The sequence below is a fragment of the Staurois parvus genome, unplaced genomic scaffold, assembly GCF_062004578.1.
Source record: "Staurois parvus isolate SC_StPar_1 unplaced genomic scaffold, SC_StPar_1.0 ptg000586l, whole genome shotgun sequence".
NCBI lineage: Eukaryota > Metazoa > Chordata > Amphibia > Anura > Ranidae > Staurois > Staurois parvus.
In genome coordinates, this window is record NW_028318382.1 from 5,706,816 (window position 1) to 5,731,275 (window position 24,460).

At 42.1% G+C, this 24,460-nt stretch overlaps 1 long non-coding RNA gene across 1 annotated transcript in view; it reads left to right on the top strand.

The window, feature by feature from the left end:
* Window positions 1-24,197, top strand: part of LOC149450061 (uncharacterized) — a 32,390-nt gene extending 8,193 nt beyond the window's left edge. Inside the window, exons 2-4 of the long non-coding RNA XR_016315320.1 lie at window positions 14,088-14,343; window positions 20,153-20,251; window positions 23,752-24,197. This is a non-coding gene — a long non-coding RNA (uncharacterized LOC149450061). The remainder of the gene's footprint in view (window positions 1-14,087; window positions 14,344-20,152; window positions 20,252-23,751) is intronic.
* Window positions 24,198-24,460: the final 263 nt, after the last annotated feature.

Genomic DNA, 24,460 nt, shown 5'->3' on the forward strand with positions numbered 1-24,460 from the left:
AGGGGTGCCTCTGTATTATGGAGTGGGGAGTCTTTACTGGAGGGAAAAAGTCTTTACTGAAGGGGGGAGTTTTGTAGGGAAGAGGTCTTTACTGGAGGGGGGAGCTTGGTATTGGGGCAAGATATTGATCTGTAATGGGAGCTCTATTATGAGAATGGGCTGCGAGGGGGTTATGTGCTGTGGGTGTGAATCTGAGGGTGGTCTAGGCTGAGGGGGGTTTAAGGCTATGGGGAAAATCCATACTGAGAGGTATATGGGCTTGATGGGAATTTGTACTGGGAGGAGGGAGTCATTTTTGGTTGTACTCTGTATACTGTCTTGTGCATTATACACTCCTAACCCCTGAACTCTGCATTACACACTCCTGGGGTTTTCACGATAAACACTATACACTATGCTGTACATATGTTGGTGTTTCTCACTGTATTTTCTGAAAGCAGAGCAGATAAATAGACTGTACTAAAAGTTGTACATAAACATGTTATTAATGAGCAAATCCTTTTTGAAGGTACAGTCATGGCCGAAATTGTTGGCACCCTTGATATTTCTCCAGGAAATCATGTATTTCTCACGAAACGTATTGCATTAACACATGTTTTGCTATACACATGTTTATTCCCTTTGTGTGTATTGGGACAAAACAAAAAAAGGGAGGAAAGAAAGCAAATTCGACATAATGTCACACAAACCTCCAAAAATGGGCTGGACAAAAGTATTGGCACCCTTTCACAACTGCGGATAAATAAGAATGTTACAAGCATGTGATGCTCCTGTAAACTCACCTGGGGCAAGTAACAGGTGTGGGCAATATAGAAATCACACCTGAAAGCAGATAAAAAGGAGAGACGTTCACTTAACCTTTGCATTGTGTGTCTGTCTGTGCCACACTAAGCATGGACAACAGAAAGAGGAGACGAGAACTGTCTGAGGACCTGAGAACCAAAATTGTGGCAAAATATCAACAATCTCAAGGTTACAAGTCCATCTCCAGAGAACTAGATTTGCCTTTGTCCACAGTGCGCAACATTATCAAGAAGTTTGCAACCCATGGCACTGTAGCTAATCTCCCTGGTCGTGGACGGATGAGGAAAATTGATGAAAGATTGCAACGCAGAATAGTCCGGATGGTGGATAAGCAGCCCCAAACATGTTCCAAAGACATTCAAGCTGTCCTGCAGGCTCAGGGAGCATCAGTGTCAGCGCGAACTATCCGTCGACATTTAAATGAAATGAAACGCTATGGCAGGAGACCCAGGAGGACCCCACTGCTGACACAGAGACATAAAAAAGCAAGACTACAGTTTGCCAAAATGTACTTGAGTAAGCCAAAAGCCTTCTGGGAAAACGTCTTGTGGACAGATGAGACCAAGATAGAGCTTTTCGGTAAAGCACATCATTCTACTGTTTACCGAAAACGGAATGAGGCCTACAAAGAACAAAACACAGTACCTACAGTAAAATATGGTGGAGGTTCAATGATGTTTTGGGGTTGTTTTGCTGCCTCTGGCACTGGGTGCCTTGACTGTGTGCAAGGCATCATGAAATCTGAGGATTACCAAAGGATTTTGGGTCGCACTGTAGGGCCCAGTGTCAGAAAGCTGGGTTTGCGTCCAAGATCCTGGGTCTTCCAGCAGGACAATGACCCCAAACATACGTCAAAAAGCACTCAGAAATGGATGGCAAAGAAGCGCTGGAGAGTTCTGAAGTGGCCAGCAATGAGCCCAGATCTAAATCCCATTGAACACCTGTGGAGAGATCTTAAAATTGCTGTTGGGAAAAGGTGTCCTTCCAATAAGAGAGACCTGGAGCTGTTTGCAAAGGAAGAGTGGTCCAAAATTCCGGGTGAGAGGTGTCAGAAGCTTATTGATGGTTATAGGAAGCGACTGATTTCAGTTATGTTTTCCAAAGGGTGTGCAACCAAATATTAAGTTAAGGGTGCCAATACTTTTGTCCAGCCCATTTTTGGGGTTTTGTGTGACATTATGTCATATTTGCTTTTCTGCCTCTGTTTTATATTTGTTCCAATACATACAAAGGGAATAAACATGTGTATAGCAAAACATGTGTTAATGCAATACCTTTTTTGTGTGAAATACTTGATTTTCAGGAAAAATATCAAGGGTGCCAACAATTTCGGCCATGACTGTAATTCTGTGCTTTATTATGATAAATCTTCGAGAACCAGGTGGGAGTCTTATCAAAGCTGCTGCAGGAATATCTGTGAACAACACCCATATCACCACATCCACTTTTGTTGGCCAAGCATGTCTTGCTACTGTACTCTACGCTCACCATCAGGGCTGAAACTAGGGGGATGTGTTCCTGAGAAGTGAGAGCAACATCATTACTGCTGTCATCCCAGTGCTGGGATGGAGGAGGAGAGAGCTGGGAGAAGGTGCAGGGGGTCTTTATGCCAGCAGGTGCTCAGAGAGGGAGCAGTGGGGAGAATACAGAATATGCAGAAGAACATGTGCGCACCCCCCTCCCCATACGCACCTCAAGTGAAGTTGCACAATATCAAAGTCGTATTCAGTGTGAACCCAGGCTTAAACTCTGCACCCCCCCCAGTCCTTGGCTGCTAGGACAGCCGGTGTCCTAATAACCAATGACATCAATTGTTTGGTCCACACCCCCCCCCCCCAGCTCCAGGAAGAGGACAGAACTTCACCATGCACACTTGCTCTGTCTCGGAGCTCCCCCTGTGCTGCTACAACCATGCTGGTTAAAGTAGGGGGGCACATTGATATAAAGGGGATGGGGGTACACTGATGTAAGGGGGGTACATTGATGTAAAGGGGGATACTCTGATGTAAGGGGGGCACATTGATGTAAAGGAGAAGCTCTAATGCAAGATAGGCACTATTGTAAGTGGGGACACTGATATAAAGGGGGGAACTGATGTAAGGGGGGGCACTGATATAAAGGGGGGAACTGATGTAAGGGGGGACACTGATATAAAAGGGGGAACTGATGTAAGGGGGGACACTGATATAAAAGGGGGAACTGATGTAAGGGGGGACACTGATATAAATGGAGGAACTGATGTAAGGGGGGACACTGATATAAAAGGAGGAACTGATATAAGGGGGGACACTGATGTAAGATGGGGAATTGATATGAGGGGACACTGATATAAAGGGGGCAATTGATGTTAGGGGAATACTGATGTAAAAGGGGATACTAATGTAAGGTTGGCCATTAAAATAAGGGGGGGACACTGATGTAAGGCGGGATTCCAAAGTAATGGGGGAAACTGATGTAAGGGGACACTAATGTAAGGGGGGCAGTGATGTAAGGGGGACACTGATGTAAAAGGGACTTCTGATGTTAAGAGGGACTCTGATGTTAGGGGGGATTCTAAAGTAATGTGGGAAACTGATGTAAGGGGACACTAATGTAAGGGGGAATTGATATAAGGGGGCATCAATGTAAGGAGGGGCATTGATGTAAGGGGGACACTGATGCAAGAACCCCTTCTTGTTGATGCAACACAATAATGTTGTACAAATAACATGGTAAAAAAGAATACAATTTGTGACAAATAATTGCAAATGTTATAAAACAAACTACTGACTCTGTCCTCTGTCAGGGAAGGGGGTGGCAGGGGCACTGAATTGAGTCTTTGCCCCAAGTGAATGAATGTCTAGCTTCACCACTGCTCACCACTTTCTGCTCCTTTAACCCTTTTGCTGCCAGGTCTAACCTATAGAACTGCCTCCATCAGGCCAGGTCTGTACGCCGTACTGATGAGGCATTCCTCCTTTTGTTATAAGCTCATGGTTACTCCAGTGACCATTAACCCATTGCTAAACTGTTCAGCAGACTCTGCTGAACAAACCAATAGCTGTGATCAGTGGCTGAAAATCCAATGATTGCAGATACTTACCTAAAATGTGACCCCCCCCCCCCCCCCAACACTGTCGCTGCTGCTCTGCCCTGTGTCTCCCATGCAGCTTCCAGCTTCTTCTCCTCTCCTCTCCCCTCCCTCCAGATTTGGGTGCTGTAGGAGAGCCACAGGGGATTTAACTCTGTAAACAGATGTGCTGACCCCCCCCCCCATATGGCCCCACCCTAACCCATCCCCTAGTGCCCCTTCTCTGCAGTGCTGCTGACTGGCTTCCCTCTTCCCCCTCCTGCTGGCTTCAGCTTAAGGTTATGTGGTTTCAGAAAATGTATGGTTTAGGGGGGTCTTTTACAAAGTCTGCTGTAAATGAAAAATTTTAACCTCCAGATGTTTACAATAAATTGCTTATTTGCAGTTTTGAGTAACTTTGATTTTCACCATTTTGCAAAAAAAGATTTACAAATAATTATTTATTAACTCAATACAGTTTTAGATTTTATGTCTAGTAGGGATTTAGGTAGAATTGTGTATTTTTTTTATTGTGTTTCTGTCCATTAATAATGATTTTAATGTATTTTTAGCAAAAGTATTGTTTGATTAACATTTGCGCAAATATCACGGGGCCTAAAAAAATCAGTAACACCTTCTATTTATCAAAAATAGACGTGGATAGGACCTAGGTTCTATAAACAGGCACCATCCCCATAAACAATGGCAAATGTAATAATACTACCAAACCTCCATAAACAGGGAGGCTGGGGTATAGAGAAGGGGATTTTTTGTGTGCCATTGAAATACAACCATATAACAATTTTTTTTTAAATTATGAAATTTTATTACAAGACATAGTATCACAAAAACATTAAAACATAATCTGCAGAGCCATATCCAAATGATAGCAGGTGATAGACGTTTGTGCATATAAAATAGATCGCTATGTCACTGTGTTGAAAATATGCATGCAGGATCAAAGTGTTTTGCTCACATTGCTTTGTCAGGATCCATGCCAACGCAGGGACATTCACAAACTGTACAGATCAAGACAAAAATTACTTATAATACACAAGATAATACAAAACATAGATACATACCCTTCAAATTTAATTTATATCCTAAAACCATAACTACCACAGAACCAACTTAAATTCATACGATTGGTGGTCAAGAAGATGCAAAAAAAAAACAAAAAAGGGGGGGAAACCCTAAACATACCCACCCAATGTACTAACTAACTGGGTGTAAGTAGGCCTCATGGAGAAAGTCAAGGGAGGACCTGGCAAAAATCACATATGCTCCATTCATACAGTGCCCTTACCTTCTATTAACTTCAATGGAACTTCTAAAATATTGTCAATGGTGCCCAAAAGAAACTGGGAGGCACCCGCCCAGGGTCATATGAAATGGAGTGGCTAACTATGATGAAGCCAAACATTTCATAATTATACACATAGTAATATACACATAGGGCGGCACAGTGGCTTAGTGGTTAGCACTTCTGCCTTGCAGTAATTGGGTCATGGGTTCAATTCCCAACCATGGCGCCTCCTGCATGGAGTTTGCATGTACTCCCTGAGTTCACGTCGGTTTCCTCCGGGTACTCCGGTTTCCTTCCACACTCCAAAGACATGCTGGTAGGTTAATTGGCTCCTGTCTAAATTGTCCTAGTTTCATCCCTGACCACGCAGGATCTCCTGCATGGTAGGGGTTGGGGAAAGACCTGGCAACCTACCCTGTAAAATAAGTGCTAAGAGAATTCATGGAACAAGTCGCCTATGAGTGACGGTCCATGCAATCGCCAAGGGTCGGATATAACTGAATGGATAGAAAGAGATAGAGAGAATATACACATAAATACAGTATACACCACTAGTAAAACAACTCATTGGGGGAGATTGGTATGGTCTCTCCCAAACCTACCTCAGAACCGGGTGACTAAAGTACCCTCAGTCGGTAGACTTCAGAATAAAGCTTATACCTAAAGGTCTTGAAAAACAACCAAAAAGGACTAAAATCAATCAAAAAAGAGAAAAATTACACAACCAAACTCTCAATCTCCAAATAGTTACAACTCAATAGATATTCATTGAATCCTCTACTGAAAAGACTAATGTGTCTCATACCCTCAGGTCTCGATAATTCTAGTCTCCCACCATCATGCAGGATGTAATCTAGCAAGACCCACACAATGCACCTGTATCTATATATAAGGGAGTCAAACTGGATAATAAATCCCAGCTGGGTATGCCATCCCCCACGTCCCATCCATCTAAGATCACGTCTAATCAGAAATTCTGGAAGCAAGGAAAGTTTGGTTGCCCCCAACTAGTAGCATAAGTGCAGCTCTATTTACGTCCCCTTAAAGTGGTTGCAAATAGAGCTGCTTTACAGGCCATATGCTATTATATATAAAGATCAGATGGCCGCACATCCAGTAAAATCACCTTTATTTTTCTTGGTCATTGAGCTATGACTAAGTGCTAGTGGAGCATGAAACGCGTTAGCTGGAGTCCTGTATCCCTGTGATGTTTGTGGAATATGCTTTAAGAAGAAATAAAGGTGATTTTACTGGATGTGCGGCCATCGGATGTTTGTTTGTATATTGGAGTCTGCTGCAGACAAGGCCAGCACCTGGGATTTAGTTTGTGTATGGTAGTGGAAGAGGGAGCTGGCCTGGAATGGTGTTTTTTGTTGTTTTGCCTTATGCTCCTAGTGGAGATCCACCAAATTATCCTATGGGGTCTTGTAATTTCTAATTACACCTCTGCATATGACTTAACATTATGATTTCAGATGGAATTTAACTGAGCATCCAAAAATCCACTCTGTGTTAGATTCACAAGTATAGAAACTATACCATATTTATTATACAGTCCTGAATGACAACACTTTCTAGTACAAGTTCCGCAATTTATGTCATGTGGTTATTTTAGTAATATAACTATTTCTAGAATACACACTGAATACACCATATGATCGGATTTATATGCAATTCTACTTTTTAGACCACCAAACAAGGAAAATGAAAGATGGTTTCATTTTGGTTTCAATTTGTTTAGCTGCGGATGCTTTTTTACATTGGAGAATTTAATTTCGTCATATTCGTTATGTTGAGCCAATTTGTTTTCTGAATTCTTATCATATCTTTGGTATTTATTTTTTATATTCGTTGTTCCAGGTGGATTTTAAATATTTTGCATATATTATTGAATCAGACGGATTCAAATCAGAAAGATTCAATATTTTTGGACGCTAGTCCAACCCACCAAGAGAAAGGGCATGAGTTGATTGGAAAATATTGACTAACGTCATGTTCATTCGAATTAGCAAATGGAAAAAAATTCAGATCACTTCGTTATGGAATCCGAATTATCCAACAGATTAAAAAATTTAATTAATTCCCCCATGGGCCCAAACTACTATCGCATCATGTAATAACATGAAATGAAAGAAGTGAAACTAATGCAGTATTAATTTTGTTATAAATTTTTTTCCTGATTTGTTTACATTCGTTACTACGTCCATTCAGAGATTTGTATACATCCAAATCTCTGAAAATCACATTTTTGTCAGAAAAATTATTATTATAATACAGGATTTATATAGCACCAACAGTTTTCTCAGCGCTTTACAAAATGAAGGTAGACCAGGGACGGACTGCCAACTCATGGGGCCCCCGGGCAATAGGGGATCACGGGGCCCCTGTGTCCTTGCCCAAACTCAAAAAAGCCTATGAAAAAGGTACCAGGGGCATCTCATGGGGCCCCCTACTGACCCCGGGCAGTGCCCCTTGTTTCCAAATGGTCAGTTGGTCAATCCGCCCCTGAGGTAGACATTACAGTTACAATACAATTTGGTACAAGAGGAAACAGAGGACCCTGCTTGTTAGAGCTTACAATCTAGGAGCATGACTCGTAACGAAATGTCTAATTAGAAAGGGTCTTATGACTCTTCCCAACCTTCCATGGGCCCACTACAGTTCTTTAGCCAAATGTAACCAAGAATATCCAGAGCTGTCCAAAAGAGGGAAGCAAAATAAAGAAATAAGTATCACAACTTGGAAATATTGGGGCTTGGTGCTACCTACTCTAACCCTGCTGAACTAGCCACAAGTACTATTATGGAAAATCCAGCTGTGATTAGAAACCCCGGTGGCATCAGTCTGAGGTGTCAAGTTAATATGAATCCTACCACTGTATTTATTGCAAGGAATAAAAGCAAACTGCATTTTTTTAATAAGTTAAATACTATGTACTGATCATAAATATTTTTGCTGCCTCATAAAGGAATTGGGATTTTGCTCTTCCAGCAAAGCATGGAAAAATATTCTAAATGTCTAATATGTGCTCTATAACACCATGTTCTCCCCCGTTTCACTTTCAATCAAGAAAATGAAATGAACTTTCATGAGAAGAACTTGTACAGTGGCAGGCGATCACACCAGTGCCCCTCCCTTGCAGCAGGATATAAATTGCCTCCAGAGGAAGGTTTTGCTGTTTTTTTTATCTTGGCTCCATTTAATCAGACCCATTTGTGTCCCGCAAACCACTCTTTGAGAATATCAATATGATTATAACAGAGCACAGTTTATTCTATAACCTTGTCAGCAAGGAGATATTGTGTAGCTAGAATGCAGAGTCCGTCCACTCTCCAGCGCTCAGATCATACTAAACACCTTTCATATTTTTATAAAACGCCTGTTATTTAAATATCACATTTGTCCTTAATTTGCTTCTGTCCTCAAATCAACTGACCTATATAGAACATCTGCTCCCAGCAAATATGGGAATTAGTAGGAGTGTGACCTTACTATGCAAAGCAGTGAAGGCCTTACTTAAAGTGGAACTTCTAAAAGCCGATTTTTTTTTTTTTTACCTTAATGCATTTTCTGCATTAACCACTTCCTGTCCGGACACTTTTACCCCCTTCCTGTCCAGGGCAATTTTCAGCTTTCAGCGCTATCACACTTTGAATGACAATTGCGCGGTCATGCAATACTGTACCCATATGAATTTTTTACCATTTTTTTGAGACAGATAAAGCTTTATTTTGGTGGTATTTATTCACCGCTGGGATTTTTATTTTTTTTACTATGTAAATGAAAAAGTCCAAAAATTTTGAAAAAAAGTGTTTTTTTTTATAAAATTTTGCAAATAAATAATATTTCATCCTAAATCTTGGCCAAAATTTATTCCGTTATTTTTTTAGTAAAAAAAAAAAATCCAAATTAGTTTATAACCAAACATTATAATTTTTAAACATTTTTTTTTACATTTTTATTTTATTTTTTTTTATATTATTTTTTATTTTTATTTTTTATTTTTACATACTGTCACCCTAGCAGTACAGTGTCACCATGGTGACACTGTACTACTTGTGGGGGGTGATGAAGATTTTTTTTTTTTTTTTTTACACTGATTGCTTTTACACCCATATAGGATGTAAAAGCAATCATTTCTCTTTCTCTCTGTCTGCATTCTTGCAGTCATTGAGAAATACTGAGTGAGCTGTGATTGGTCACAGCTTGTCACATGGTACAAGGCTGTTGTGAATAGCCTTGTACCATGTGACCTCTGTGATCATTCACAGATTTCACACGTAGTAAGCAATGATGTCACAAGTGACATCTTGCTTACTACTTTGCATGTGATCACTGATTCGCCAATCAGTGATCACATGACCGGGACCTCGTACAGAGGTCCCGTCCGACGATCGGTGTTTCACTGTGTCCGGAGGACACAGCGGACACCGGATCGCGGTGGTGCGCGCTCCTAGGGAGCGCGCACAGCTAGAAAAGGCGGGTGCCGTTTAGGAACGGCAACCCGACCTTGGACTGCCACCGCCCTGCCGTTTATAAACAGCAGGCGGACGGCAAGAGGTTAAGGTAAAAAAAACCTTCTGTGTTCAGTTTCCCCCCAGCCGCTCCTAAATGCTTACCTGAGCCTGAACTCATTCCAGTTCTGTAGCTCAAAGCAGCTCCTCTCTCTCCTCACTGGACATTGATGCAGCAGCGGAAACCATTAGCTCCTGCTGCTGTCAATCACAGTCTGTGAGGAGAGAGTGGGGGGTGGGGCCGAGGCTGCACTGTGTGTGTCAATGGACACACAGACCCTGGCTGAAGATCAAGCCTGCATGAGTGCCCCAATACCAAGGGTGTACTCGGAAGGGAGGAGGAGCCAGGATCACCAGAGGGGGACTCCAGAAGTGAAGGATCAGGACTGCTCTGTGCAAAACCATTGCAGAGAGCATGTAATTATGATTGTTATGAACAAAAAATACCTTTACGCTCACTTTAACTGTATCAGAGCACCGGACACCACAAGCCAAAAGCACTAGTTAAATAATTTTTATTATTCAAAGCAAACTCACCCATCCATCCATGTCCCCATGCTTTAATTTGCTGAGAAATCACTTTTAAAAACATCCCTCTAGCATTTCTAGCTGTGGCCATCCTCAGTAAGGGCAGATGATTCATGTAGCATTTACTTCCTGGAATCCATCTGCCCTTAGCTAAGTCATGCAGGCAAGAGGGTGTGCTTAGTTGATAAAATCCCTCCTCCTCACCTCCCAGATGAAAAAAAAAAGACTCCTGGGATGTATGACATCATTTTGGCCTAGCTCAGAAACCAGGAAGCAACTGGAGTAATGTAAAAAAATGTTTAAAACAAGTAAAATTTACTAAGGTAGCAGCATAAGGATTAAAAATAGTTAATGCTGATTAAGAGAGTTCTGCCTTAAAGGAAACCTGTGCTGAAAGAAATATGTATGCTGACGCTACTATCTTCCATCTGGAAAATGCTATCATGGTTTACATGGTGATCATGCATCAAAATTCCTTTTGAATTCCTGATGTGCATACTAGTTCTGGGTCTTTGATTCAAAAGGTATTAAAGCAGTTGGATTAGCTTGATAGGTAATTAGCACTTTCAAGAGAAGAAAGGAAAAAAGCAAAAAAAAAAAACTTTGTGCAGTAAGTAAAATACCTCCTTACAGAAGAGCTTGCTAGTAATAATAAAAGGCAATTTCCAACAACACGTTAAATTCAGTCTCATATAATGAGAACAGTGTAAGAACTGCAAGTGCTTAGATTCCAGAGGTCATTTCGGTAAAGCAGATTATTAAATTACTGCCCTTCTGGGTAAAGGAACTGGTTGAATATAATACTACCCACCCCTCCCCCTTTCTCAGCAGCACCTACAGTACTCACCTATCACCTTCTCCCCTTTTGTTGCTGAGAGCAGGAGAAGGAACCCCATGATTTACTGAAGAGTTACACAGGGCAATGGATTCTTCCCATGTGACAACACTGCTGCTTGGTGATTGGCCCAGTTCTGTCACATGAAATTAGTCACATACTCGGCTATACTTAGAAGTACCAGGTATTATCATTGCTCCTGGCAGCTGAGTGGAGCAGTGGAGGGCCAAAGGCAAGGTTGCTGGTAATGAAGGATTGCGGGGAAAAGCACAGGTTGGGAGAATCACAAGTTTGCCTGAAAAATATAACATTGTACTTCAAGGTAATTTAGTAGAGGGAATTAGGCTTGCCATACTGGGATTGAAATTCAGCCAGTTCAGCCGGGACTGGCCAAAGTTTTTTTCAGGTATGGGCAGGGCAGTTGTACAGAAGTCAATCTACTCATCAACTTCTGTATAACCACCCTGTTGGAAAATTTCAGCTTGATCAACTGGCTATACCCGGCAGCACTGTTCAGTGTATTCGGACAGCAGGGAGGTCTCACCACTGTCAGAAAAGAAAGGCTCAGTGGGGACAATTCCCCCATCTACTTCAAATGTGTGGATGGGGGAATCAAGTCATTTTTTTTCATCTATGAGCTGCTTTAAGCTTCATTTTGATGGTAACCAGACTGGCTACCCTGTTTAGTGCAGGTTAGATCACGATAACAAATATTTTTTTCCACCTTTCTGATTCTTACAATCAACACCATTATTGGGTAGAAACTGTTGCATTAATAAAGGAAAGTACACCAAAATCAACTGAGATACAGATCTGACTGATTCATGGGCAACTGGATATCTAAGAATTGGCTTGAGCACCAAAATTGATCCACCGTTTCTGTTATTTCTTTTTTATAATATGGAGAAATAATGACCCCCTGTGACAGACCCACACCTCCCAAAGATTAGAGAACACTCATATGCCAGGGTCCATAGTAAGTAGGCAAGAGGCTAGCCTGTATTCTCCTCCAAAAGCCCCTGTCCTGGTTGGGTCTGTCACACCCCCTCTCTCAGCAGTGTAGTTATATGGAATGTTATTGCTTTTGCTAATGTGTAGACTTGTGCTAGATAAGGTAGGTACCAGCTGATATGCCTTTTCCTGATCATCCTCATAATAACTCCAGTAAGCGTGCAGATCAGGAAAATTTTATTGCTGGAGTCGTAGAGAGATGCAGCGTACAGAGCTGATGGGTGCGTTCTCTTGCTAGTATCTACACAATCTGAAAAACTGGTTTACTCTTTATATAAGAAAAATGGAAACTGAAACACCATACTACTGCTAGGTGGTCCAGACAGAGCCATGGATAAGGGAGTACCACCAGTCCTCCTGTATGCAGCCCAGCAGGGGGGCCCAGATAGCTGGGTGAATCAGATGTGAGCAGGGAGGGTGATCGGCACGGCTGGGGGGCAATTACTGGAACCAATCCCCTGTATGGCTCTCTGCAGCAGCTGAAAGTTGGCTTCTTCTCCTATCCCTTCCACTGGCTTTCAGCTGCTGCAGAGAGAGCTGTACAGGGGATCGGTTCCAGTAACTGCCCCCCCCACTGAACCCATCACCCTTCGTGTACATCATACATTTCCCCCTGCTGCCCATGCCCCCTTGTGTGCCCCCACCCCTGCAATGCTGCTGGCTTCCCTCTTGTCCTTCTCACCGGCAGCTGCAAGCACACAATAGGATCCCACAGGATGGAGAGTAGAGGAAGGGTCTGATAAAATATGTCACATTTATCAGCCCTTTCCTTCCCTGAATGAACACAGTTAATTATTGATACCTATCACTCACTGTGTTCATTCATAACTGAAGCATAGCAAATTGTGTACTTTTTTTTAGGGGGGAGGGCTGTCAGGTTGGCTGTATGGGGCCCTGTGGTTTCTAACAGCAGCCCTGGGTCCAGATACAACTTTATTCCCATAAAAGTCAGGGGACAATCCTTTTTTGGATTGTCTTCCTAATTTTTATTAGAATACAGTCGTATTTGTGTTATATTACACTACAAGGCAAGAGGACAACGGCGGTGTAGAAGCCACCTGACCAGGAACCAGGTCATTTACATCAACATCAATACTTTGATATAGAAATACAAGTGAGATAATCTATAAATCCAGAGCTATTTTTTTTATTTTACTCAACCCTTTGTATAATTCAGAGAATGTTTTAAGGAAATTGATCATGAAGCTTTCTGACTGAGACCCTCATAATTTGATTTATAACAGTTGTGTTATCTATCACAGAATGAGACAGCATTGGTCTCAGACATCTGACAGAATCCTAGCTGTTGACAAATTCAAGTAGACCCCTAGAACCCTAACTGGATGACGCTTAGTTTGCTAAAACCTTGTGTATCATAAGCACTTGATTTTTTTTTTCCAATGTAGGCCAGTTCTTACATGCAATAGCACCAGCACCAGCTGAACATCATTTCTGTGGTCCACCTTTTTTTTATGACGTTGGTGGACCATATTTGTGCAATTGTTGTTGGAATGGCCACTTGTAGTCTCAACCAGGAGCACATGTTACAGGGTGACAAAGCAGGAGAACAATTGTTACGCTATAACAGAAGCCTTCATGGCAGAATCACCAGGTATTATTTTAATAAAAACTGCAGTTCTAAGATGGTTAAAAATAACTTATTAATATAACTAACAAATTTACACTATCATGCTAAACCATATGAGATTCTAGTGACTTGGTTTACTACTACTCTAACTAAAAAAAAAAACTTATCTACACTGTTTTTTTTTAATTTTCATACAATAGGAGATTTTGAGTCTCCCTCCCTGGCTAACAGGGGCTTGCACCTCGGCTACTGATGCATTGCAGATAAAATGCAGATAAGGCTGCAGTCTGGCAGATGGCCAGCTCACGCCCTGTGCTATATATTACTGTATACCACTCTACTAGATGCTGATGCACATAAGCTAGCTTCATTTCACCCTCTCCCCAGCAATAAAAGAAAAAGCTGATTCCCATTGGCTTAACCTGACCCCTCTGTTTACTGTGCATTTACAGGAAACGGTCATAAAGATAAAAAGAGTTAATTCAGCAACACAGATGCTGAAGAGCTCCTGCGGAATCTTGATGCGCTGCAACCTTCTCTCTACATGGGATCCAGAAGATGGGGCTATTGAGCCAGAAGCTGACACTTCAGCCTGGGGACAGGCATATTTTCTCTGTGCATTTAAACAAGGTTGTTCATCTCATTGCTCTAGAGCAACAGACAGTCCAGGCTTTGGAACAACACACTGCAAATCACAGTCTCCCTATGGTAATTAGGTCTCTGTTAATTGATTCATTTTGTGTTAACTAGAAAGACATTTAAAAACGGTTTGTGCTGGTTACTCCTGAGAATTGGATTTGGGGACAGGATCATTAAATGAATTTAGGAGAAGATGCAGGCGGCCCCAGGTTTATGAGATAGAGCAGCCAGAATTAGACACATGCAAATTAGAAATCAGACTGTCTGTCAGAGCCGTCCTCCCATTCACATGGATTTTTTAATGTGCATTTTGTAGATTGCCTTACAATACTGAGCTATAGGCAAAATACAGGCGTTCCTCGGTTTACGAACGCCTCAGTCAATGGAATTTTTGGTTTTATGAATGAAAATCCATTGAAAATAATGCCTCGGTTTACAATTTTTTTTTGCAATACGAATACTCTGTGCATGCTGGAGTCTGTGGGTAGCACGTGGCATCGAGTGTGGAGGTATTGGAGGTGATGGAGCAGTTTTTGCATTGAGTTTTGGAGCCATTCTGTAATTTTTTTAATAATGTCCCTGTACAGTATTTATGCCTTTAAAGTGCACTTTATAAACAGTTTTGAACAGATGAAATACTTTTTTTTATTTTTTTCTAACCTCCGGAATGGATTAATTGGTTTTCAATCCATTCCTATGGGAAACCACGTTTTGGTTTACGAATTTTTCGCAATACGAAACGTCCCGGAGAACGCATTAAATTTGTAAACCGAGGTACAACTGTATTGGAGAATCACATCAACGTAAACTATTTTTTTGTTTGCTATATGCATAGATGATTAATAAAGTGTACGTGTAACGCTTCTAGGCATTTATTACCTCTTACAGAGATCACAGCACCCTGAAAATGTCTTTATAAACATTTTGTTGTCCAGAAAGATGGGGAAAATGTTGTTTAAGCATCACCAGGGTTAAACCTGTTACCCCAACATGTTATATTTCTGATATATATCTGGGTTTCCATGTACTTGTATGTTCATACACAGTGTGCCTGTACTCCAGTGGTCAGGCTTCTGCTGACATGCTCCCTGCCTAAGTCTTCATTAGGAAGATCAGTGTACTTCTCTCCCTATGCCTGCTGCTAGCACAACCCCCCATGCGGCACTTCTCAGAAGATCAGTGTACTGCTAGTTATCTGTCTCCTGCTAACACGCCCCCTGCCCAGCTCTTCACTAAGAAGATCAGTGTGCTGTTGTTTCTCTGCCCTGGTTAACACACCCCCTGCAGAGCTCAAGAGCTCAGCAATATATTTCTATCTATATTTTACACAAGCCTGTGTTCTGGCTGGATATCTGCAGCCACGATCCCCCCCCCTCCCCCATCATCACAAGAAGTCTCCATCTCTATCTCTCTTATGCAGCTGAGAACAGTGGTCACATGGTTAGTTATTAAAAAACTGCCTTCCATTTCTATTTCTAACTGAATAGATTGTTTTGCAAGATAGGGGATCACATTTACATAAGTATGTACAGGCAGTCCCTGAGCTACAAACAATATAGGTTCTGTAAGTTTGTTCTTAAGTTGAATTTGAGTCAGAGTTGCATCTCTGAGTTGAGTGTAACTCCAGCCAAAAAACTTATTTTAAGTATTGGATAGCAAAGGGAAGTGTTAACTGGCCATGCTGTGGTGTGGGATTGCTGACAGGTCTGCCGGACAGTAGGTGGCACCATGCAGTGAGCAGGAAGATGGCCACCCGGTGGTTTCTGGGACCAGGGTGACATCATGTTGCCTCCATTCTTAAGTATGAGTCATATGTAAGTTGGATGTTTGTAACTCGGGAAAGGCCTGTACGTCCTGGATTGTTTTGCTGGCCTACAGATGACACACTTATGTTAACCTCAGCACCTACCTAATGTAGTCTCTTTCCTTGTTGCAATGAACAGTCTGAATGAGTGATGACAAGGAAGAGGGTAATGAGGAGAGGCTCCTGCCTGCAGTAGATCAATATAATTGTAGCTCTACTCCCGTAGGAACCACTGGAATACTGTCCAGGTCTTCCCCACAAGCTTCATCCCACAGACAGACACATAAGCTCATACACACATTTCTTCAATGACCAGTCTAGGGGTGTTGTTTTGTTGTTTTTATTTTTGGAGAACTTGGATAGGGTTGAGGGAATTAGGTGATATACTCCAGAAATAGGAACTATGTAAAACGTAAAGACTTAGGTAGTGTTCAGAGCAAGTTATATTAAATACTGTGCTTGTAGCAAACAGTAGACTTCAGCTTTATGGTAGTAGTAGTAGTAGTAGTCAACCGGTAATCTCTTGTTTAGAGCCACAAGAGCAGAGTCCCTTGAAGTAGAAGATTAGATGGACAAAGCTGTTCAGGACACCAGCTGGTGTCCCCTTTAACTAGACCCACAGCTGACTCTCTAACACCAGAGGTGTATTAGCAGCACAAAAGTCTCTAAGATCTATCAGGAGTGTTTGTACTCACAAGGCCCAAAATTAAGCTGATTGCCTTCTTCTGTGATACCAGATCGGATCTTCAGTACATAGCCCCTCAGTCAGCTTTTAGCAGTACCCAGGTCTCAGCATTCAGGCCCTCAGGTCGCCCACCTCAGGCCTCACAAAAGAAGACGTGGCAGCAAGCCCCCCTTCCCCCCAGGTTGAACTGGTCCTCTTCCGAAAAGACCCAGAACTCAGTGTGCTCACTGAGTATATATAGTCTCACAGCATGCCATTAGAGCCTGCCCCTCTGGGATAGGCCAGGGCTGTATCAGTATTCATGCTGCCATCTACATAGCTCTGCACCTATCATCCAGAATCTTGTCAAGCTCTCTGGATGCAGAGGGAGCTATCAGACTGGCAGTAGGTGAACACACTGAGCAGACCTGACTAGCAGAATGCAGCTTCACCGAATACAGTGAGTAAACTATGCTTTTACCTAACAAACAATCACAGCCACACTGACTATAGTGTGGCAACTAAATTTACCTATCAAAACACACACTGAATCTATCTAAACCTAGCACCTATCTAGGAGGGTGCTGTATAGTTTTCCCAGAGTGCACCTCTCAAGTTTAGAAAAAAATCATCTGACTGAGGCTGAATTATTAGGTTTTAATGGTAAGAATGTGTTAGATGCAGAGATAAGCCTGCTTTAAGTAATCAGAATTAAACTCTCTCAAGCGACATGAACTATTTTTAATCGTCATGCTGCTAGCCTTAGTAAATCAAAAGGTGTAAAGTATTATATTTAGTAATTTTAAGCTTTCTTTTTTTTTTTTTACATTTCTTCAGTTGCTTCCTGGTTTCTGGCCTAGGGCAAAAAGAGATCACATATCCCAGGAGTCTTCATTAGCATTTGTTTCATCTGGGTTTTTTTTTCAGCTAAGCACGACCATCTGCTTGCATGCCTGAACTAAGGGCAGATGCATTCTAGGAAGCAAATGTTCCATAAATCAGATGCCCATACTTAAGATGGCTGTGGCTAGAAATGTTAGGGGGTGTTTTTCAAAGTGATTACCCAACTAAATAAAGCATGGAGACATGGATGGATAGGTGAGTTTGCTTTGAATATTAAAAATGGTTTAAATGGTGTATAGCCAGGTACTGGACTACAGAAACATTTAGAAGGAGACATTGTCCTCTTTACAGTCAGTTTAACTTTAAATTTCTGCTGTTATGCCGAATGTTGTGTTGGACTATCCCCTCCAGTCAGCAGAGGGAGAACTATAGACAGAAAAGCCTATGGATTCCTATGTAGAATGCTGAGGATCATGGGATTTGAAGTGCAGGAAGTAAGCCATATTGTAGAGCTTGTGAACCCTTAGTATTGTAATGCCCTAGAGACATTTGGGCAAAGAGGAGTAGTGGAGCTGCTTTTTGTAGACTGTTCAGTTAGGCTCTTTCTTTTGGCGCCAAGGGAAGAGATGAGAGCACATCTGCTACATACTGACCAGACTGCTGAGAGGCCAGAGCTATGGAGACACTTGAGTCAGTGCAGCATAAACCACAGTGACCGCCGCAGGGAGACCAAAACATCTTCCTACCCTCTACCTCCCACCTCTAAATCTCCAAAGGCAACCTGTGAAGAGAATGAGGGGGCCCCCTTTCTACAACAGGAGTTCATAGGCACACCACAGGGACTGGTGAGAAAACACTGCCCATTGTTCACACTGCTAGCAAGGTATGAGTTACTGGAGGCAAGACATTACCATCATCTTCACCGCACCAATACTGTACCTCTACTGCATACTGGTTTACTAAAATTGTCGTTAAGTGGACCAACACTTCTTAAAAGGGCCCCAACGATAGCCAGAAGAAGAACAACATAAGAACTGCCCCTCCTGTAAAACCAAGTCCCCTTTGGTCCCTTCTCCCCATTCCTTCACTTCTATGGACAGTGCACATCCAGTCAGTCTAGTCCTAGCATAGTTGTCAGTAATGCACTTTGGCAGTATAATTCCTGTGTTTGATAAATCAAGCTTTATTGCTGCCTATTGCTGCACTTTAGGTGACCTTGCATGCTGATCTGGACATCAAGGGAGCTATTTAATAAAACTGAAGAGTGCAAAATCTGGTGCAGCTCTGCATAGAAACCAATCAGGGGAGCTTAGGTCCTGGCTGGAGTTGACCTGTGGTCTTGATATTAGGTTTCTTTATTTCTTGATGGTTGTGTCCATCAGTATGGTCCTGCCTATGGGCACTGCTGGCTGATCCGAGTGCTATTGGTGGTTGGGCCTTGAAGATGGGGTGCGGGTTTTCATCAGTGACATTCAACAACTCGACCAAGTACAGCAGCTGCCACTTATATATATATATTTACATTATACACACATACATTTTCTTTTCCTTCCCCTTTTTCTCATTCACTTCTGCTTTATAATTACAGTAGATTCCTTAGGTTTTTGAGCACAGATGCTGGTTTTGCTGACATTGGGGCTCTTAATGTTTAACTGTGAATGATGATGCTACTGCCTTCTGTGGGTGCATTTGAACTTATTTTCAACTGTTTATTTTTTCCATGATTCTGAGGTGGTCTCTGGTATTACCTTGCACGTTGTTAGGTAATTTTGGCTTAGTGCAGTACAACTGGGTTTCTGTACAGGTTTGGACCCCTCTACAATCAATGCCTGGACTTGGTGGGCTGAGGATGGCCCATTGGCAATCCTGAGGAACTAATCAGTTTCCAGGTTTTATTGTTAAAACTTAATTGTACAAGCTGAAGTTAGAAGCGGATTGGCTACCATGCACAGCTGCACCAGATTCTGAGTTTTAGTAAATCTCCCCCCAAGTGTCATCTTATGCCTAGTCCTTATTACTAATCACTTTGTATGCTAAATTGTGTTATTATCATTGTTAATCCATTTGTATGCTTACTTCGTTACCAGCCATACCAGGTGACAATACATTAGGTTTGCCTTTACGCCTGTTTTCTACTACTACTGGCTACTGAGTATTACTTTCAGTAATTTTCTGTGATGCTTTGAACATTCAACTTAGTGTGTCAGAGGGCTGACATTCTTAGAGGTTGAGACAAAGAACAGAGGACCCATCATAACCAGCAGCTCCTAGGGGGGTAGTGCTATGAGCATTTTCAGTTTGTGGTGGTCAGATACAGTTAAGTTCTGCTTTAAAGAATCAGTCCATTCAGTTATGTGCAGATGCTAGTGGCAAAAATTGTCATTGTCATGCAGTGCTACCTACTGACCAGAAGAGGGAGAAATACATGGTAGAAGCTGAAAGCTAACAGTATGTTTTCTAATTGTAAGGTTTCACCTTTCACTTTAAGGAAAAATTTAAGCAAGAATATTGATTGGCCACTATGGGCACTAAACTTTTGATTTTTTTCCTAATTTTCTCTAATAAAGTTGTATTACAGGGCTGTATTTACCATAAGGCTCTCCTGGGTCAGTGTCTAAGGCAGCAGGCTACGGGCGCATCGCCAAGCCTCACATTTACCAATTGTGGTACGTATAATTTTTTAGTTTCCCTTTACTGGCTATTCATATTTACATAGTAGCTGGACATTTGTCTAAATTCAGTAAAAAAAACTGTAGGAGAAGGGGTTGCGAGGGCTGTTGAGAGGAGTCCATGGTTTGCTATTTGTTTTAAAGAGCATTAGAAAAAAATGGTAAGGGGCTTTAAAGTGGAATTTAATTACTTACCAAATTTGGGACCCCGAGGGGCTTGTGTATAATGTGCAAGTATGCTCAGTATATTTGCACATTATGGCAGACTTGCCTTGTATAGTGCCCTTCTCAATAATGTAATAGCCACAATATCCCTCGATGCTTTGTCGCTAGTCCTTCCATTTTTAGCCAAGTTTCTTTTGGGTTTGGAGTCTCCACCTGTCTTGATTGGCCAAGTCAGGATGATGTAATTTCCATGCATGTGCACATATGCGTGGCTCAGTGTACATGTAGAAAAAAACATGCTGACAGGGAGAAGCATTTATGGCAGAAGAGACATAGAAGGCTATTTACTATAACTGCAGAGTGCACAATCTGATGTAACTCTGCATAGAAACCAGTCAGCTTCCAGCAATTGCCAAAGCTCAATAGAACAAGCTGAATTTAAAAGCTGATTAGCTACCATGCACAGCTGCACCAGATTTTGAGTGCACCAGTTCTAGTCAATCAACCTCATAGAGTCAATTCTGTGAGTAAAAATCCTACCTGTCAGCATTTATTTAAATATATATGTTAGTTTTGCTTTCATTCAAATTATATGGTGGGCTTTTATAAAGTATTTGAAGGATCATAGTGTGTTGTATGGCATGTGGAAGGGAGTTCAAGAAAAGGGAAGGGACATATATTATATTGCCAAAAGTATTGGGACACCCCTCCAAATAATGGGATTCAGGTTCCAATCACCTCCATGGCCACAGGTGTACAAAATCAAGCACCTAGGCATGCAGACTGCTTCTACAAACATTTGTGAAAGAATGGGTCACTCTCAGGAGCTCAGTGAATTCAAGCATGGTACCATGATAGGTTGCCACCTGTGCAATAAGACCAGCCATGAAATTTCCTTGCTATTAAATATTCCACGGTCAACTCTTAGTGGTATTATAACAAAGTGGAAGCAACTGGGAACAACAGCAACTCAGCCAGAAAGTGGTAGGCCACATAATAAGACAAAGCAGGGTCTGTGCATGCTGAAGCACACAGTGCACAGAAGTCACCAATTGTCTGCAGAGTCAATAGCTAAAAACCTCCAAACTTTGTGCAGTCTTCAGATTAACACAACAGTGCATAGAGAGCTTCATGGAATGGGTTTCCATGGCCGAGCAGCTGCATCCAAGCCTTTCATCAAAAAGTGCAATGAAAAGCATCGGATGCAGTTGTGTAAAGCAAGCCGCCACTGGACTCTAGAGCAGTGGAGACGTGTTCTCTGGAGTGATGAATCATGCAGGGTCAGCACATGATGAAGTGCACAGAGCGTAGAAGTCGCCAGATGTCTGCAGACTCAATAGCTAAAGACCTCCAAACTTTGTTGGTCTTCAGATTAGCACAACAACAGTGCGCAGAGAGCTTCATGGAATGGATTTCCATGGCCAAGCAGCTGCATCCAAGCCTTACATCACCAAGTGCAATGCAAAGCATCAGATGTAGTGATGTAAAGCCCACCGCCACTGGACTCTAGAGCAGCAGAGACGTGTTCTCTGGAGTGATGAATCATGCTTCTCTGTCTGGCAATCTGATGGATGTTCTGGGTTTGGCAGTTGCCAGAAGAACGGTACTTGCCTGACTGCATTGTGCCAAGTGTAAAGTTTGGTGGAGGGGGGATTATGATGAGGGGTTGCTTTTCAGGGCTTGGCCTTGGCCCCTTAGTTCCAGTGAAGGGAACTCTTAAGTCATCAGCATATCAAGACATTTTGGACAATTGCATGCTCCCAACTTTGTTTGGTATTGGATCCTTCCTGTTCCAACATGACTGCGCACCAGTGCACAAAGCAAGATCCATAAAGACATGGATGAGCACGTTTGGGGTGGAGAAACTTGACTGGCCTACACAGAGTCCTGACCTCAACCTGATAAAACACCTCTGTGATGAATTAAAGTGGAGACTGCAAGGTCTTCTTGTCTGACATTAGTGCCTGACCTCACAAATGCGCTTCTCGAAGAATGGTCAAACATTCCCATAGACATACTCCTAAACCTTGCATACAGCCTTCCATGAAGAGTTGAAATTGTTATAGCTGCAAAGAGTGGGCCAACTCAATATTGAACCCTATTGACTAAGACTGGGATGTCATTTAATTTATTGTGCGTGTAAAGGCAGGCGTCCCAATACTTTTGGCAATATAGTGCATTACTTATTATTAATATTACATTAGTAATCAGTCATGGAGAGGTAGAAGAAGGGAATAAGGGGATCTGAATGTTGAAGTTTGTTTTGGAGATCTTGAAGTTCATTTTTCCACTGACAAATTTGCAGTAATATCATAATATCTTGGGAATAGGAGTGTAAAGAGGTGTCCAAAGTGAGTAGAAGGGATATTTACAAATGATAGGCAGAGATGGATTTCCATCATTGAAGTCTGTAGGCACACAAGGTTAGGTGCTCTAAGAAGTTCCTCTCTGCTAGGCTCACCTCCTTTACACAGGATCTTCATTTGTTTTTTGGTTGTAACCTGGCTTAGAACATTGTGAAAATGTGTAAACAAGCTCGTATTAAATGGCCAATTGTACTTATTATAGATGCCTCTTTTGCTTATCAGTGTAGCACACTCCTAGAGTAGGTTGATAGAGAGGTTCAGGTAAATTTAGTTCTTTAGCTCCTCTGTAATCCATGGAGCAATGTGTGATTATTTTTGATTCTTCTGGGTTTCACTGGCTGCAGGCTCGACTTTTTCCCCCTGCCTACAATGTAGTGGGCTGGAAGAGCGGAAGCCTTGGCCTGAATATTTATGTGGTATCAGTCAATCCCTGGGGGGAGGATGCCCAGTAGGTGAGCAAGAAGTGCATAGATAGTCAGGGACCTGGTGCAACCGGGTTCTTCTCAAGGAGAAGTTCCCACCCTGTAGGGTTGCGGTCCTGCTGTGCAGTGTAGCAAAATCCTGCTTCATTGAGTTCATTGAGGTCCCAGCTCTGTGCAAGCTGGGGGGGCTATTTGCTGGAACTAGTTGGAGTCAAAGCAAGGGCTCTCGCTGTTATATAAAAAAAAATACCCTTGTACACACCCTTATAATAAACTCAACGTGCTTTTGCAATATAACAAATGGGCTGCTTCTAAAATCTGTAAGCATACCACACACTTAAATAATCAGAAATATGAATAAAAAGTAATTTAGCACTGCACTTTATCCAACCTCTTGGTGTTTTCTTCTGACCTTCTGTTTAGAGATAGACATTGTGAGTATAGGCCTGGATGTGGGATCCTAGTGAAAGTTTGCTGTTTAAACCCTTGAGTATCTTCTCTAGTGCTACTAAATTGGAATCTTACCTTTTGCTTGGTTCCCTAGGGTTGCTGTTCTGTTCTGACAAGAGTTACCCTGAAGAAAGTCGACAGGGCAAATAGTGTCCTACAGCACTAAAATTCCAAGTATTCCAAAGCCTATCTCGCAAACCCAAGCACAACGAGTATTAAAGCCTAAAAAGACATTTTGTGCCTGGTCATTGAGTTGTGAGACTATCCAAATTGCTGTATGCCTGCCTGCTTGTGCACCCATTTGGGAAGAGAACCTGGGGCAAACCAGTGGGGCCCGTCAGAGGTCTGTGCTACATAAGCATGTGCCTACTGTGCCAAATGGTGAATTGTGTTTATATGTGCATGTAATGCATACAGCACTTAAGTTGTCATGTGAATGTCTTTTTTTCCATTCTGTCTTTTTTCCACCCTGTCTACAGACTACCATTTTCAGTCTCTATCTCTTATCTTCCTTATTAAAGACCTTGCTGAGCAACCACATATTAACAAGCTCTTCCATGAAACTGCTGTAATCTGATGGATGCATTATCTGACAAAATGTGCCACAATTTATCTTGACCTTGACAAGGTCGGTACTGGAGGGTATATGTAGGATAAAGAGAACTGGTGGGAAGAGCAGAACAGAAGGCAGCCTTGCAGAGTGGTCTCTGGAGAGATGGACTTGATAAGTGCATACATGCTGCAGAATGTATAGATTCCTCTGCAGCAATGCTCTGTATATTTCAACTGGTTCCTAAGCTGAC